Raw genomic sequence first — 12,955 nt, 5'->3', positions numbered from 1 at the left:
AGAATCCTATGGGTTTTAACCCAACTTGATAATCCATGAACCATTAGCCCACTATATAAGTATGGATGATTTACACAATCAACCCACATATTTAATTAGTATCCTTTTGATCACTTAATTAATTCCAAATTAATTCTTGATCAATACTAATTAAATAATATTATTAATATATTAGAACTTATAATATATGAATAAACCATAAGTGTTATTTCTCTCATTTTAGTCAATCCAAATGCATGATGTCATGCAACCCAAATAGACCATGCCCAACTGGGTCAAGTACATACCAGAAATAGTTATGGACTTAGACACCTTATCCAACAGTCTCCCACTTGGATAAGTCTAATAACTATAACTGCAAGTATGAATTCAGGAACTAATCCACAATCGTAGCTCTTTCAAGGTCTCTCGGAAATGAGATGATGATGATATGCCATTTAAGATAAGTGATCATATAATCCTCTGTTCTAAATATCAACAAATACATGGAACAACGTCTTATTTATTATCCAGCAGTTTGTTTCTTGATTTCCTGATTTGTTTGACATAGAACTTAATTGAAAACATCAAGTTAGTTCTGACCGGGCCCGGTACATAGGTCAAACAAAATCATCGAGGGGCCTAGATATCACTTCTAATCCAAGAAGGAACAGATAAACTTTGACTCATATGCTTGTTCTACTACTTGTTGAATCACACATAAAAGCACGTTTTATAACATTGAGTTACCAACGCGTTTTCGTACAATCAATGCATAACCAACTCATAGGCAACAAGTCATATCTCTAGGTTTGAAGACTTATATGATATTACCGTCTCACGATCACTCGAGATAAATTCCATGAAGTGATACCAGTGAGTGTGGGTTGAATCCAATACTCAGAACTTATGAGCACTCATGAGTGTTGTAGCTATGTCCAACATCTTAGACCTCTACAAGCCAACCCATGACAGTCTTGATTCAAATCTACTTCCAACATATGACCGATTGTGGAGAATTTTGTTAGTCCAAAATCTGCTTGTATATCAATCAGATCTAATTGATGGTGCGGAATCCCAATCAATTGGATGATGTCGATCAAAATAGAAGAGAAGGAGAAGAAGAAGATGATGAATCTACAATGTATTAATGAAATGATTGATGCTCCATATACATAGTTCACATACACTCTTCTCTCTTGTTTCTCTCACACCTTAGAATACACACACTTAAGCTCCTTGGCTATGTCCCTCACATGCACTCCTCACCCTATATATATATATATATATATATATATATATATATATATATATATATATGGACCTAAGGTCAAGCCCAAAATACAAATAATCCATTTCTAGACCGAAAACACATGGGTTTTCGGTCCAAGCTACAATTAATCCTATACTATTTTTGGCCCAAATAATTAAAACAATAAATGTTTAGTAAAGCTAAGTATAAACCATATTTTTGACCCAACAGTCTCCCCTTGGTTTATAGCCTTTTTTTCTAATTGACCCAACAAGCTCCCCTTAAAAAGTAGCTGGCACTTCTTGTCAATCTTCATTGGGAGCTTGGCTTCAGCTCTTATCTTCAAATTCATTCACAACATCAAGATGAGCATATGAATCTTCAATAAATGATTTCATCTCAGAGAGAATAAAGAGAATGAATCTTCTTGATCACTTTAGCAGGTTTAAGATAGCAGCAGACTGATTGAGGAGGCTTTAATGCAATCCGTCACATAATCTTGAAGTCAACTTCACCTTGCTTCTGGGGTTGAAGGATTGAATGTCGAAAGAATAACCTACATTTCTTGCTCCTTCGAATGAGAATTCTTCGATGATCACAGATGAAGCTTTGGCTAAAAAATATTGGATTCAGTCTCCATGAGTCTTATCTATACCTGAAATCAGTTTTCAAGACAAAACAAAACTAAAAGAAAACTTAGCACACAGTATTTTTTTTTATATTTTCTGAAAAAATAAAACAGAAACAAAAAATATTTTTGGATTTTCTGATTTTTTTTAAATTAATTTTTTTAATTTTTTTAGTTCTCCCCCTAAATTTGTGCATAGAGGAAAACTATGAACAAATTTAACAAAAAGAAAAATATTTGGAATCAAAGTTGTGCGACGGCTTGAACTTGTTTAACAACACCTTCACTTTCATTAATAGATCTGGTCAATTGTCGGTATTGTGGTCCACTTAAACACGAAGGATATCGACAAACTTTTCTAAGTAAACCATTTAGCTGACGACGACCATGAGTATTGTTGTCCACTTAAATTAAGCAGCGATATCTACGGACAACCTCTGAAATGGTTCAATTTTAGTTACACTAGAACGTGTTCCCCATTTCCCGATATAGCCTGGTTATCAAGAACTTCCTCAGGACTCCTTACTTTAGGTGAGTAAACAATTATTAAGGAGGAAGTTAGATTTAGAAATAGGTGCATATGTTGTGTCCCAGGTCGGATATATTTCAATCACGTAGAGGGGACAACATATGGCTAACAAAGATAGAGGGATTAAGAGGTAGAATGGTGCATATGTTGTGTTCCAGGTCGGAAATGTTTCAATCATGCAGAGGAGACAGCATATGTCTAACAGACAGAAAGAATTTCACAGATAAGGAGGTGTGTAGAATTAGAGTTGAATATGTTGCATTCCAGGTCGGATCTCTTCCAATCACGCAGAGGAAGCAACATATGACTGACAGATAGAAAGCAAGAAAATAATCTCTACAAACCTACTTTATCAGAACCCCCCAGTCGCCCTATCAGAACAAGAATTAAGGACATAAGTTCGTACATCGAAGAAACGTTGAGCCACTGTTCTAGAAGCGTATTAATTTAGTGTATCTGGTGGGTTCCCGTGTTTATTTATCTGCTCAGTCTACCCGAGCGTCGTATGCTCAGTCCAAACAATTCTATCTAAATCCACACCGTCAAATCCTTCGTGCCTACCAGCACATTGAACACAGAGTCTAGACAATTCATATTCAGTCCCTTACACATGTTTTAGACTGCACGTTATCACTTTCTTGATATCACTTCCCAAACAATACTAACGAAAACTATAAGAAAATAAAAAATTATCTTCAAAATGAATCAGATTAAGATAAACTCAGGAGTATATAGAAGAAAACTCAAACTGTAAGTCACCGATTGAATTTGCATCCAGAAGGCCTGAGAACAACACGCATAATCTCAGAACAGATCCGAAAATTCTTTATGTCGTTAAGCACAAACCCCATGTTTGATCTCTTCCCTTATTCCTTTCCCGCAAAGGACACATGCTCCCAAACAAAGTTCTGAATGTTGTAGAGTTGAGAGATGCCTCCTATCAAGTGCCTGGAACAGACACTATCAATAAACCGATATCTGATGATATGCCTCCATAGCTGTTCCGACACCGAGCGACATCATTTGGTCTTTGGAACCCAGTCCATTTTGAAACTGGGTTGACTTTTGTCATCTTTGCAAGGAACTCTCTCCCATGACATATCTTGTTTATCACAAACAGAAGATGTAGAAATATTAGAATCGTTAGAAGGTTTGGGAGATTGAGCCTTCGGAACCCATTTGTAGTTAGGTTTAACCCATTTCTTTTTCGATCTGATGGGTGCCTCAGCACTTGATTTGGAACTCGAAGTCGGCTTCTGAGATGATTTTGACCTAACCGGTCTTGGCTTCACATGAGCATCTCTTGGATTGGACTTCTTGGCTGACATTCCCTTGTTGCCCTTGGGATTTAGATTCTTGGCCTTGTGGGTTTGATTCCTGACCATCTGTGCATTCCAGTCACCATTGTCTGAACGTGACCTTGAGGGGTAGTTGTTGGAGTATCTCCCTCTTGACGCGTTCTGCTATCCTTGTGCGTAATAGGTAACGTATGCGCGATTTGGACAGTTTCGGACAATGTGACCTGGTTTTCCACAGTGAAAACATGTCTTTTTCTTCATTGGGAAGTTGTTTCTTCCTACCCCTGGTGGCGTGTCCATACCTTTTCTCAGGTTGTTCCCACATGCACACTTGCAACAAGCCGTCAGTTTCGCTTGTTTTGGTGGCCTGTATTTCTCAACAGCAGGTTGATCAGAAGCAACTGAGTTCGAAGTAATAGATTCAAAGTTCAAGGAGTCATTGGATTGTTCAATTGTTTTCTCCTTGTTCTCATCTTCTGCTACTTTAGCTGCACATGTAACAGAATCATTAGAAACGTTCACCTCAACCTTTTCTGGCACAACCACAGCAGGTTTCCCATATTGAAGATGTGCCTCCCTATCAATTTCTTCTTGTGTAATAGGGATGGAAATATACTTATGATTGAAAGGGGGAGGAGCACTATCATACCCTAGACCCTTGTTTTGATTATCTTTGAATTTTAATTATTTTTCAAATAAGGACTCGACTGTCTTACGTGATGCGGTATAATTTTTGAAACTAACATCTGTTTTACCACACATAATTTTCAAAGCGTCAAGTTCTTCAGTTATAGTAACAAGTTTTTCTTAATGTGATCATAATTTTCACAGTTGTTTCTGTAATCTTCTTGTAATTTCCTAAAGTCCTTAGTCTTGGCCTCTAATTGAGCTTTCAGAAGTTTCTGACCTTTCCTAAGAGTATAGCCTTCGTATTTGAGGTCCTCATTTTCTATTTTTAATAAATCGATTTGATCTTGGAGAAATTTAATAGTAGTTTCACAAGATGGAGTACATGAAACTTCATTTACCGGAATTGATGCGGAACTCATTATATATATATATATATATATATATATATATATATATATATATATATATATATATATATATATATTAATTTTCCTTTGACTTAAAAACCGAGAAAGTCAACCTTCAAATTCAAACTTAAAAAGTCAAACATAAAAGTCAAACCGAAAGGCTAAATTTGAAATTTTAAAAAGGTAAACGAAAAAGTCAAAGTTTAAAGTCATTGGTCAAACTTGAAGGTCAAAGTCAAAAGTCAAAAAATAAAAGTCAAAAATTAAAAACTAAAATTTTTTTGGGTTGAAAATGGAATTTAAAAATAAAATAAATTTAATTTTGGGATGAAATTGACAAAAGTGCGAAAGTTGGCAAGAAACAGCGACGACTTAAGATTTAAATTGGGAAGTATTGTATCAACTTGCAGCCAAGAAGAGTTGGAAGGGGCGCTGGTTGACGGATGGGAACAAATGACTTGCTAGTTCAACAGGTAAAACGCGACTTTGATCAACTAGAGGACCCGGGTTCGATCCCCGACACCCTCAACTCCTTGTCGAATTTTTATTGAAGCGCCTGATGCTGTCGAGCCCTAAACCGCCGAGCCACTGGCTGAAAACCTGACCGAAAACTCGGACAGAAAACCCGCCTGACCGAAAACACTACTTCAGATCGCGAAAAAAATGACGTTTTTCACCATTTTTGCTCCAACACTCGATCATAAACTCGTTTTTATCAAAAAATGCGAAGAACAAACCCCCTTATGTTGCTAAGATCTATCCTAAAATGCAAAAATCTCTTCAAAACAAGATCAAATAAGCTCCAGATCTGAAAAAATTGATTGATATAATCCAAACTCTGATATCACTTGTAAGTCCCCAAATCTGCTTGTGTATCAATCATATCCAATTGATGGTGCGGAATCCCAATCAATTGGATGATGTCAGATCAAAATAGAAGAGAATGAGAAGAAGAAGAAGATGATGTTGAATCTATGATGTATTAATGAAATGATTGATGCTCCATACACACTCTTCTCTCTTGTTTCTCTCACACCTTAGAATACACACACTTAAGCTCCTTGGCGAGGTCCATCACATGCACTCCTCACCTTATATATATATATATATATATATATATATATATATATATATATATATATATATATATATATATATATATATATATATATGGACTTAAGGCCAAGCCCAAAATACAAATAATCCAATGCTAGACCGAAAACACATGGGTTTTCGGTCCAAGCTACAATTAATCTTATACTATTTTTGGCCGAAATAATTAAAACAATAACTACTTAGAAAAGCAAAGTATAAACCATATTTTTGACTTAACGAATTTCAATAATATGAAATACCATAAAATAATTATTCTGGAAGTCAAAACATGCAAAAGAAATAATAGTAAACAATTGACAAAAGATAGCAACACTTTACTCATAAATAAACACAACTTTTATTTATCATCAAATGTCAATTACACTTTACAAATTTCAGAGCTATCTAAATAGTAAAACTAGTATCATTCTTCGGCCCTATGCGCCTCGCATGCTGGAGATGCTTAACCTTACCCAGTCCCTTCGTGAAGGGATCTGTTGGGTTCTCATCCGATGATACCCTCTTTGCCACGAGGAATCCTTCTTCTATTCGATGTCTGATTAAATGGTATTTTCTATCGATGTGTCTGGATCTCCCATGATCCCTTGGTTCTTTCGCTAAAGCAACTACACTTTCACTATCACAGAAAACTTCCATAGGCTCCTTTATAGCTGGTACAATTCCAAGGTCTCCAGTGAAGTTCTTCAGCCATATTGCCTCATTTGCTGCCTTGCTTGCTGTTATATACTATGATTTACAAGTTGAATCGGCCACAATCTCCTGCTTGGAACTTTTCCAAGTAATTGCTCTGCCGTTTAAGGTAAAGACCCAGCCTGACTGAGAGTGGAAATTATCCCTATCAGTTTGGAAGCTAGCATCACTATACCCTACAACTCTCAATTTATCACTCCCACCGAGGGTAAGGACCCAGTCCTTAGTCATCTGCAGGTACTTGAGGATATTCTTTACCGCGGTCAAGTGAGCCTTGCCAGGATTCCCTTGATATCTGCTAACCATGCTCAAAGCAAAGAATACATCAAGACGAGTACAAGTCATAGCATACATGATCGAGCCTACAACGGAAGCCTAAGGTACTCGACTTATTTCTGCTATCTCAGCCTCGGTACTCGGGCTCTGAGTCTTACTCAATCGGGCGTTACTCTGGATGGGTAACTCTCCTTTCTTGGAATCTTGCATGCTTAACCTCTTCAGCACCTTATCCAAGTAGGTACTCTGACTAAGTCCAATTAGTCTTTTACTCTAGTCTCTTATAGTCCTTATCCCTAGAATATAGGCAGCTTCTCCTAGGTCTTTCATAACGATACACTTCCCAAGCCAGGACTTAGCTTCCTGTAGAGTTAGAATGTCATTTTCTATGAGTAGTATGTCATATACACAAGATTCATCTTCACTCCTCGATAAGCCAAACTCTTTGACTTTCTCATAGAAACAAAGATTCCATCTGTGAGGTGCTTGTTTCAATCCATAGATGGATCTCTCAAGCTTATACACTCTATTAGGGTACTCTGTACTAACTAAACCCTCTGGCTGACACATGTAAACATCTTCAGCCAAACTTCCATTAAGAAAGGCGGTTTTGACATCCATTTGCCATATTTCATAATCATGAAATGCAGCAATGGCTAACAGGACTCTAATGGACTTAATCTTTGCTACTGGTGAAAAGGTCTCATCATAATCAACTCCTGGAGTTTGAGAAAATCCCTTTGCAACCAGTTGTGCATTATACATGTGTACATTACCATCCATGTCTGTCTTCTTCTTGAAGATCCATTTGCACCCAACTGTCTTGCGACCTGGTACATTGTCAACCAAGTTCCAAACTTGATTGTCATACATGGATTGTATCTCGCTGTCCATAGCCTCTTTCCATTTAGCAAACTCGGGGCCTGTCATGGGTTTCGCATAGTTGTTAGGTTCATCCAGACTTACCAGTGTCTCATCACTAATAATTTTCTCACCTTCGCAGTAATACGGAAACCAGAGTAATGATCAGGTGCATTCCTAACTCTCGTGGAATGCCTCAATGGTACAAACTCGTCAATTGGATCAACAAGCGTTTCCTCCTCAGGTTGACTGCTAGGGTTTGAAGTTCCTTCACCACTTGACTCTTGAATTTCTTCGAGGTCAATTTACCTACCACTATTTCCTTGGCTTATGAACTCTCTCTCTCTCTCTCTCTCTCGAAAGACACCCCTCCTTGATACAAAGACGACATTCTCACTGGGTCTGTAGAAGAGGTAACCAAAGGATTTCTGTGGATAGCCGATGAAAATACATCTCTCACTTCGAGGTTCGAGCTTATCGTGAGTCTCACGCCTCATGAAAGCCTCGCAACCCCAAATCTTGATGTGGTCTACATTAGAAACTTTTCCAGTCCACATCTCATGAGGAGTTTTGGCAACTTTCTTTGTAGGGACTAGATTAAGGATATAGGCAGCAGTCTCTAAGCATACCTCCATAATGAGATTGGTAGCGAAGCTCGACTCATCATGGAACGAACCGTATCCAACAAGGTTCAATTACGCCTCTCAGGCACACCATTGAATTGTGGTGTCCTGGGAGGTGTCAATTGTGAGACAATCCCACATTCCTTAAGATAGTCGAGGAACTCTGTACTGAGATACTCACCACCACGATCGGATCGAAGCATCTTAATGTTTCTGCCCGATGATTCTTGACTTCTTGTTTAAACTCTTTAAACCTTTCAAAAGTATCTGACTTATGCTTGATTAAGTAGACATAACCATATCTACTATAATCACCTGTAAAAGTCACATAATAACGATTAGCATCCCTTGTGGCAGTTTTAAAGGGTCCACAAACATCTGTGTGTAGTAGATCCAACAAACCTTCACCCGTTGCACAAGAACCAGTAAAGGGTGACTGTCTCATTTTTCCAAGTAAGCATGATTCACAACTATCATCTGACTTTAGGTCAAATGACTTCAAGACTCCATCCTTTTGGAGTTGGCCTACGCATTTCTTGCTTACATGTCCAAGACAACAATGCCATAGTGATGCTTTATCCAAGTTATTATTATTAGAATCAATACACAAGACATTATTTCTTAGGTTATCTACAACAAACACAACATCATACACACAATCACAAGGTAATGCTTTAAAATAGTGAACATTATTAAAGAAAGCATTTATTCCACCAACGTCATTATCAAAAGAAAAGGTAAACCCTTGTTTGTACAACGCATGAAAGGAAATAATATTTCTTTCCATTTTAGGTGAGTAAAACCCACTACTTAGCAACAAATAATAAATTCCAATCTTGGTGACAGGTGAAGCTTTGCTATTCCCCATGATCAAGTTAATCTTTTCATGCTCCACATTCTCAGTTCTTCTTAGTCCCTGCAAATCATAACATATGTGAATTCCACAACATGTATCAAGGACCCAAGCGTTAGAATAGGGTGAGTTATTAGACAATATTGTGTAAATACCTGCATGGGTGGGTTTCACTTTCCCATCTTTAATATCTTGTTGGTACTTTAGGCAGTTCCGCTTCCAATGCGACTTTTCATGGAAATAGAAGCATTTAGCCTCTTTTGGGTCAGAAGAAGGAGTGATGATACATTTCTTGGTTCCACTTGAAGAGGATCCATCAAGGGTCTTGCCCTTGGTAGCCTTCGAAGGGCTCTTCCTCTTTTTCCCTCTACTTTTCCCAATTGCCAGGACAGGGACGGAGCTTGGAGTAGGAGTAGGAGTGGTAACAACCGACTTACCTTTAATACCAATTTCAGTGGTCTTTAGGAGTACTTGAAGCTTGCTGAGGGTAACTTCCTCCTTGTTCATGTGGTATGTCATGCGGAATTGATCATAACATGAAGGTAAGGAGTGAAAAATGATGTCTATTGCTAACTCCTCAGGGAAGTTTACATTTAGCTTCAGAAAATGGTCCACATACCTTTGCATTTTCTACATTTGGCCCGTGATGGGTTCACCATCCTTCATCTGAGTTATTATCATAGAGGAGATGATTTCATATCGCTCTTGAAGAGCACTCTGATGGTAGCGGTCCATCAAATCTTGGTGCATCTCAAAAGGATAGTAGTCCTCTTTGGACTTTTGGAGCTCGGCAGTCATAGTGGACAACATGATACATGCCACTTTGGTAGCAACTCTTTCATGTGCCTCATATTCAGCAACCTCCTCAAGAGAAGTAGACGGCTCGGGTAACTTAAGCTCCTTGTCGAGGACATATTCCTTTTCTTCATACTGAGTGACCATCCTGATGTTCCTAATCCAATCCATAAAGTTGGATCCATCAAAGATGACTCTCCTACAAAGGTTCATGAGAGAGAAGGAGTCAGTAGGGTTTAAGCCAGAAGCAGCATTGTTGGTTGATATCTGAAAGAAGAGAACAAGTTTAGAATAGATATAAAAATAGTCCTTAATAAAACACCAAAATGTAATATTAAGGCTAGGACCCAATCCCAATATATTATAACTTAGAAGAGGGATTTCGTAATCTAAGCTATAACATATTTGAAAGGTAGGTAAATGCCAATTCACCAATTTCCACCATGAAAAACTAAATATAAATTATTAGGTTTTAATTGGTATTTAGAAACTCCTAGATTCTTTTGAGATTCATTGAACTTTTCAATGGCATGTTTCAATCTTGAGTGTGCCCTTCAGGTTTTGTGACTGGATGCCGAGGATCACAGAATAAGGTGTGAAGTAACCATGCAAAATACTTGGTACCCTTAATGTTTTTCACTCAATCGATGTGCCGGTTAGCCACACGCGCTACACCGACCGATGAAAAACCTTAAGTCACCCTTTGCCTACCTTGTTAAGTCCAAGTTAGTGTGCCGGTTAACCACACACGCTCAAGTAATGAAATAATCAAGGTGCAAAGTCTAATTTCATGGGTTAGCACCTTATTCACATTTTCCTAAAGTAACTAAGATTAGGAATTTATAAAAACATTTAGTTACTTTACTATTATTATACATTTAATGAGGATTTAAAGTCATTGTCCTACCCGTTCGGCTAACGATCCTCCACCAGTCAAGGAAGCGGTGGGTGAGAGTGGACACCCATTAAGCTGCCATTTTATAGGCAATAACCTTATACCCCCTTATAGACCGGCTTTGTGAATGAGGCCTACTAACGGTAAAACGACTTGATCTTATATATATATATATATATATATATATATATATATATATATATATATATATATATATATATATATATATATATTAACTTATAATATTATAGAGTATAAGGGTTGAATTTGAACTTTTAAAATTCTAGGGGTTGGAACTAAAGTTTACTAGATGACTTTACACGTTCCAAAACTTGAGGGAAAGTTTTGTAACTTTACAAAACTTTTCAATATAACTTATGAGTTATTGTTTATTAAAAATGAAGGCTCTTCATTTTTTGTAACTTATGTGTTATTTTAATGGATTTATTACAAAGTGAATTTTGGTTATCCATAACTTGAGGACAAGTTATGGACTCCATTAAAACACATCCTGATCATGAATTAAGTACCAATCAATAGCACATAATTCCCATGATCTTGCAAGAGGTCATAAGAATATGAATATTCATATCAAAATTTCAAGAACATATGAACACATATAAACATGGAATTTTGATATTAGCCATTGTAAATGGATTAGAAGAACCATTACACCATCTAAAACAAGTTTTAAAACACAAAAAACAGTTTATGGTAAAGTTTCTAGTCCATTTCTAGCAGCAAAAATCGAAAATTTGCACTCTGCATGGCCAAATCGTCGAGTGCAAGAACTGACTCGCCAGGTTAGTTGAAGATACGATTGGACTTGTCGAGTCCCACCATGGACTCGTCGAGTCCCCTGTGCCAACATCAACAATTTCGACTTTTTCAGCTATTTTGCATTCAGTATCAAACAAACAAGCCTAGGCTCTGATACCACTATAAGGGTTTTGAGCATTTTAACACTCCTAAGCTGTTCATGCAACCCTAGAAACATTGGATCTATGTTTGACTAAGATACATGCAAAATTGATTTTCCAAGGTTTATAATGCTATCTAGCATACATGGGGAACTTTTAAACATAAAAGTAAGCTAGAAAACATAACTTGTAGTAGTTTGGATTCCTTGAAAACCTTGTGAGCCTAGCACCCCAAGTGTGATGCCTCAAACGTCTCACACAACACCAAATGCTATTGGAATGACTTTGAGAGAAATGTCACACTACTTGAAATTGGCTAGCCCTCTTCTTTCTTGCTTAAGTCCGATTTTGGTGAACATAAGGATCCTTATATACCGTGTTACAATTAGGGCTACACCATGTAAACCCTAATTGTCATGACTTTTCATTTCTATGACCCATGGGTTTAACAACCACCATGGAGCTGTTGGATAAGTCTCTAAGTCCATAACTATTTTGGTATGTACTTGACCCGATGGTGCATGGTCCTTTTGGGTTGCCTTCACCAAAGCAACTTGATAGGATGAATTATGGAGAGAAAGGATTAAATATGAGTTATTAATATATTATGAGAATAATATATTAAAGGAGAAATCATATTGTTTAATTAATATTAGTCAAGAATTAATTAGTAATTAGTTTTGTGACTAAAAGAGATTAATTAAACTTAAGGGACTGGAATTGTAATTATAAGATAATTGCAATTTGGGCTATGGATTGTCTTAAATTAAGGAGTGGACGAATTCTATGGGAAACCCATAGGGAAATCATCCAAGGCCTAAATTAAAGGAGTACATGGGTTGCTTAGGGCTTAAGCATCCAAATTAGGGTTTCCTTGTTTGATAACCCTAATAGCCTCACTATATATAGAACCCTTAAGGCTCAAAAACGTGGGGATGACTTCTTCTAGGGTTAGAACACGTTTTGGGCAGCCTCAATCCTCTCTCCTCATCATCCTCTTGCTTATGGTGTTTGTGAACCATTAGAGGAGTGACATTTGTGACTCTAAGCTTTCTAAAGTCAATACAAGGAGATTTGGGATTGTTATTGCTACATAACAATCAAGGTAACATCTTAAACCCATTCTTATGTTAATATGATTACTTGTATGCTAGAATTAGGGTTTATAGTCTTGGATTACTTGCATGTACAATAGAGAAACCT

Source organism: Lactuca sativa, chromosome 4 (genome assembly GCF_002870075.4).
Source record: "Lactuca sativa cultivar Salinas chromosome 4, Lsat_Salinas_v11, whole genome shotgun sequence".
NCBI lineage: Eukaryota > Viridiplantae > Streptophyta > Magnoliopsida > Asterales > Asteraceae > Lactuca > Lactuca sativa.
Note: the sequence above shows the minus strand (reverse complement) of the source record.